Raw genomic sequence first — 6,384 nt, 5'->3', positions numbered from 1 at the left:
ATGCTCAGTGTGTTCAGCAGCATCCTGAGGTCTCCTGGTCCACCACACCTGATACACTCCTCAGCTGTCACTCAAGTCCCAGCTGTTACTACTTTAGTGATCTTCAAATAATAAAAACCAGCTTGAACACCATTAAAGCTCTAATGTTCTCTGTAGAAAACGGAATTATAGGTTGATGGGATATTTATGAAGGAGATAATGTGGCGGTTTTTGATGAATCGTGATGGATCAGCGAGTAAATGTCTCACAAGCTGCTGTTGACATTTCTGGCTTTCAGCTCTCACTATCTGGCCTGTACTTTATTTTGGAACAAAAGCTTTCCACCTGGTTCCATTTCACATCACTTCCAGTCGTTCTCCAGAACTGGCCAAACATTTTCACCTGATCTAAAGCAGACGACGGTGCTCTGAGCGAGACACATTTTTGGCTCTGCCGGCTGCTTCCCTGGCCAAAGACAAAGCAGTATTGTTTGACTGAACAATTTGTTTATTGATTTTTCAGATAAAAAGCAAAATGCATTCAGACTCCCTGAACAAAAACCGCAAATGCATTTCTACCAAAAAACGGGGGTGGAGGAATACGTGAGGAACATATTACAGATTCAAGCAAGAAAGTAAATCCACAGGAGGAGTGTGGCTGCATGAAAAACAGACGCATCTAGTCTAGCCATTTCATCAGGCCTCAGGGAAATGGGCTGTGAAGGCTCCCTCCGTGAATACCGAAAATATTCATTTTGTCTAAATAACAGCATCAGATCTCTGACAGTGGGACAGAAGGAAAGTGTGAGGTCTCCTCTGTTTGATGAGAAGCACCCGTTCTGCGGCTGTGTTAGGATGTTAGAACTGGGGCCTCTGCTCTCCGAGCCACAGGCCTGCTGATGTGGCTGCAATGCATTCTGGTCACCAATAGAAGGCGATAGAGGTCAGAATACATCTTTTCAAATCCATGTTGTTTCTCAGTGGGTGTTTCAGCACCAAAGCTCATGTCTTCATCTGTATAAGAGCCCGTAGGTCATTACTGAGGCTCTCCGCTCTCTATCTTTATTCACACCCAAACTTTCTCTCGTGTTGTGATGGCTTTTATGTGTCTGGATCAAGGAATCAAAACTGGAGCAAAGGAATATGAAATGAGGTCTTATCCAGCCTCAGCTGGGGGCTGTGAGCGGAGCAGGGATGAAGGCTTGATCCTCACTGATTCTCATTGGAACATAAGGAGAAGGAAGAGTGTCTGAGGTTTTTCACTTGTGCTGTATTTGATATTTATTACATTTCACTCGAGTCCATAGCCTGCTGTGCAGTAAGTCTGACATTTTACAGAATTTCTAAATAAAGAATTCTTCTCTCTAAATAAGAATTTCTATCTCCGGGAGCAACAGAGATTTTCTTTAGAGAAAAAATATCTGTTCATTATTATTACGCTGTCAGTGCCAACAACAAGTTACATTATATAAAAATAATAAAGCTATTATACATTTGGTCTTGTCTCCTTTATTTCACCTTCCAATCGCATGTTTATGATTTTATTTTCCAGCAGATTTCCTGAAATTTTGAGCTGTTTTGTTCAGCCAGCACCTACTCATAGATTCAACCTATTAAATAAGCACTCCAAAGGAAAAGTGTAGATTATGTGACAGATATGATTTTAAAAAAATGCATTAATGTAATAGTTTCCTTACTGTTTATGGCAGTTTAATAAAAACTTGACATCTAGTTCCGTTCCTCTGTCCATTTTAAATTGTGCAAACATGCAGCCCTGTGAGCACTAATACTGTGTTAACGTGTGCAAATGTTTGTTATTGGGTTATCAGGCTTTAGCATCTGACAAATACGGCAAAGTGCAGCTTCTTATCTGTCATTTTATTAAGAATATAGAGCACCTAAACAGACAGGAATAATAAAAAGGTTATCTGACAAGTCAAAATCTGAGTACAACAATAAATAACAATAATAAATAAGTAATGGACCTGGTGCTAACCTTTCATACACTGCACTGCTTACTGCTGTAGCATCAGTGGAGAGACTCAATGCACTTTAGCCGCTAAGATAAAGATAGCAAAGTTAGCTAAGGTTACTTGTAAGTGCTTCCATCTTTGTGACATAATCTTTATGAACATGTCTGCTATCTTCATCAAAGGAAATAATGACCATTTCAGAGGCTCTCCGGTGAGCAGAAATGGTGTGAATCCAAAATGAGGTGTAAGTACTACAAAAAAAAGTCTGTATTAAGGGCCAAGGAAACAGCATGACAGAAGTATTTCACCACTGGAAAACTGGTCTTTTAATGCATTAGAGAGGTGCAAGTATTTTGAAATTGATGCTACAGGACCAGAGGACAGACAAAAGGCGTCTTTGTCCTCCATACACCAGTATATGTCCTCCATACACCATCATATGTCCTCCATACACCATTATATGTCCTCCATACACCATTATATGTCCTCCATACACCATTATATGTCCTCCATACACCATTATATGTCCTCCATACACCATAATTCCTCCACACTGTGTCGTGGCCCACAGAAGTAGCCCCAAATGTCAGATTTTACTGTGAAAATCGTTTTCTTACAAGCAGAGACAAAGATTTGGAAGGTCTGGGGGAAAGAATGACTGATTCGGTCCTGGGGTTCACACATTTTCTGTAATAAAACATCAAAAAGCAAAACTCCTATCAGATGGGCAACTCAAAATCTTGTAAAATGGGGACCTGTGGTCTAATTTGTGTCTGTGAAGAGGTCCACTGACCTACACAACCCACACTGTGATGATACAAAGTTCCCCTTTAAATATTGTCTAAATAAATAATAATTAAAGCTAAATACATCTTATTTTTTCTAAAACACTGATTTACGTCTGGAACGTGTCGTTCAGTCATTAGATGTCATTCATATATTGCCGAATCCTGATTGGTGCCTGGACGTACATGACATCACCTTTTCCCAACTGAGCTCCGCCCACTTCAAGCCAGCAAGTAGAGCTCAGAGAAAAAACAGAAAATATCAGAGCTGTTGCACCTTTGGCAACAAACAGCGTGTTCATATGAGATCCCATCACTCACAGTGCTCATAGTAAGAGGCTTTAAACACAGTCCTCTCGTTCTACTGCAGCTTCCTGGAAAGTTTTCAAATGCAACCTGATGGTGGCGACATATCTGGACATGAAAATATAGAGAAACTTCATCAGTTACACAATGAGATTTATCTTGACTTAATGTTAAAAAAGCCAAAGCAGTCATCTAAAAATGGAGTCATCAGGTGTCTGAGACTGAAGCCAGAGGTTGTTTTAACATCAGATCAGCAACCTGAGCTCAGAAAACTTTAGTCCATCAAAAGAACATCAACCAGTGCAAATGGAGTCAATCATTTCTGAGGTGAGATCTCAGTGCGAAGAGATCAACCTGACGGCTGCATGTGACCTTGCGCACCACATAATTTCATGCTCAGCAGATTGATCGTCGTTATCTGATCTAAATTGCAGCAGAAATGATTATGACCTCAGGCAGCGTGGATTCAAAGGAGCAGGAAAGGACTTTATCTGTGTGGCAGATTAATGCTGTTCACATATTCTCTCTCATGGAGACACTGGACTCTGCACTCAGGCATACCGATCCCTTCAAACTTTGAGATAAGATAGCCCACGTTTATGAATAAAAGAGGAGGCAGAACATGCAAAGAAACGCTAGTTCTTACAAGAAAATGTGTATATTTCACTGCTGAGTTTGTGCTACTACACTACACTACGGGTGAATTGGCTAAAAGAATGTAACAGATATCATCATGAAACTTCATTAGCTGATTGCTCTCAGTTAAAAATTGTTTTTTCTATTGCACGATTTCTGAAATTGTATGTTTCAATATGCAAATTATATAATACAACGTGGGCCTCTTACTGGTTTTTAACAGACAACCTGGCGACCTGTTGGACCCAGACTTGGTTTTAAACCTTACTGATCTTGTTTAGGGTTATTCATATTCATACATTTTTTAAAATGTTTTAATGTCTTTTATCTCTTCTCTCGTCTTTTCTTTACTGTTTTTGTCTTTTGCTTCTTCTTTTAGATTCATCTTAATCTTTGTTCAGCACTCTGCTGATATATTGATCCCTGAGTATCCCTGAGATGTTTTGTCTGTCTTTGTCATGCTTTTAAAGGTGTTGTACAAATAAAATTATTATTATTATAACAATTATACTTGTTTCATTTTCTTGACATATTAGAGTCAAAGGTTTTTACAAAGGAAACTGTAGATATCGTTCCATATCGACTCCATAAATCAGAAAATATTGTCAACTGCCCATAAAACAAACATATTTTTCACATGTGTTTAGGAATAAAATGTTATATAAATCAGGCTGTGAATGATGCATGATCAAACCCCTCAGTAGAAACCTTCAGAACATAAACTGGTGTCAATAGGTTTATTGAATTGGAGATTTCTGGTTCAGTCTGAAGAAAAACTCTGTCTGAGAAAACGGCCTTCAAGGATCTGACTGGGAGAAATCCACAGGCGCAGATAGTCAAAGTGTGGTAAAATAAATGCCTTTCTCTCCACATTGTCTGAAGTAAAACATGTTGGGGAAGCAAAATAGCCCAAAATGTCTTTGCCTGCAGTGGACCAACAGTGTTTCTTGCTGATACACATTCTGTTGCATTATGAATCTGTTAATATGACTTTAAAGACCTTTGACCCCTGCGAGATCCAGATAGCATCTCTCTTGGTTTCACTCCTTCAACAGATCAGAAAGGGAAGATATTAGATTAATATCCATGGCCGAGAGGAGCGAGTCATCCAGGGAATGTGAGAGTAAAATATAACAGACTGATGGTAACAGACGGGAGCTCCTTTAAACCAGAGCAGAAGAGAAAAGTTAATGTTACTGTGCTTTATTACCAGTACTTTGTGTGACATAACGTGAGTCATTTTACTGTTGCCCTAAAGTTAAAGAATTACACGCCTGGTTGAGTTTAACAACCAGAGTCATTTACTACTAACCTTATATGTTCTGCATACAGTGATAACAGCAGTGACTTGTTAAATTATGACTAATATCAAAGTGCACTCTTGAATGCACCATTCAATCCGCCTTTTATCACGCGTTCATGTTGTTCACTGTCGCCCCTCGACTACAGTCCACCGCCGTCTGCTTCCTCCTGTGCTACAGCTTCACAGCCCTGACTTCCATATCTGTTCATGCCAGTCACAGCACGTGGGAGTATATGTGTGTGTGTGTGTTTGTGAGGAAGATGAATGCAACAGTAGATGTTGACTGGGGCTCACGTGCTGAGGCCTCAGTGCATCGTGCCGTAGCTCGTGTCATGTGCTGAAACACACACAGCAGAGGGAGTGTCTGTCTTTGACCATGGTGGCTGATAGTCAGGTGGCTCGAGGGAGTCCATTTTACGATCAAATCACAGATGGCAGGAAAAAAAAAGTCTTGTGAATTATGACTTGATTGATCACACTGAGTTCAAGGTTTTCAAATCACAGGTTGGACTCATAGAAAAAGCCCATTTTCTCTCAGTGGGCCTTGTGAGGCGTTGAATACATATTTTGTGCCAGGGGACAAAAGAGATGTGCGTGAGGCTGGCCCTACCCTCTGTGTCAGTCAGTGTGGAATCAGGATGTTGGACCGAGGGGCAGGGCGCTGGGCCTGTTAAATATTGACTGCAAGTGTAATAATTAACCATCCACCAACTCCTGATCTCTTAAACTGGCTGCTCTGCCTCGCTGCCATTGCTTCGCCGTCGCTGCAGACATTTACATCAAAATGCGCCTCCTTTAAGCTGCTGCCCACCCTCAGTGTCAGCCTGTGTGTCTGTCTCAGTTTCTGCTTCTCTGTATGTCCCCTCTGCCGCCGTGGCCCTGCTTGCCTGTGTCACGACACCCTGCCGCTCTGCAAACCTTTGGCCTCGTCCCGAGGAAGCCACCGGGCCGTGGTGCATCTAAAGGTGAGTGCAGCTCACTGAAAGCTGAATGTGAAATTTACAGGATTATTAAGATCAATTTTTTGTTTTCATAAGAATACCTGACAAAAACAGGAAGTAGGCCAGTAAAAAACTTTTCCTGGGATACATTGAAATGGCTCTTTGGTACATTATGTATTGGAAGGCAAGATCTTTTTTTTACTCTAACATGATGAAGACTTAACTAAATTGTTATCACTTTTCCTCTTTTTAAATGTTTGAAAATGCATATGTTTGTCAGCCGTAGTGCCATTTCTGGCATAGCTGTTGGATAAAAATTAGGTGTAAATCTAATCTACTAATTTTGTCATTAATGTTTTTGTCTTTGAGGAGGCAGAAAGCAATAGATGCTGTCTGAGTGGTCTATTCAATAGAATAAAAAACAGCCAAGTATGAGCATAGATGGCCTAACAGAGCTGCTAA

Source organism: Pempheris klunzingeri, chromosome 14 (genome assembly GCF_042242105.1).
Source record: "Pempheris klunzingeri isolate RE-2024b chromosome 14, fPemKlu1.hap1, whole genome shotgun sequence".
NCBI lineage: Eukaryota > Metazoa > Chordata > Actinopteri > Acropomatiformes > Pempheridae > Pempheris > Pempheris klunzingeri.
Note: the sequence above shows the minus strand (reverse complement) of the source record.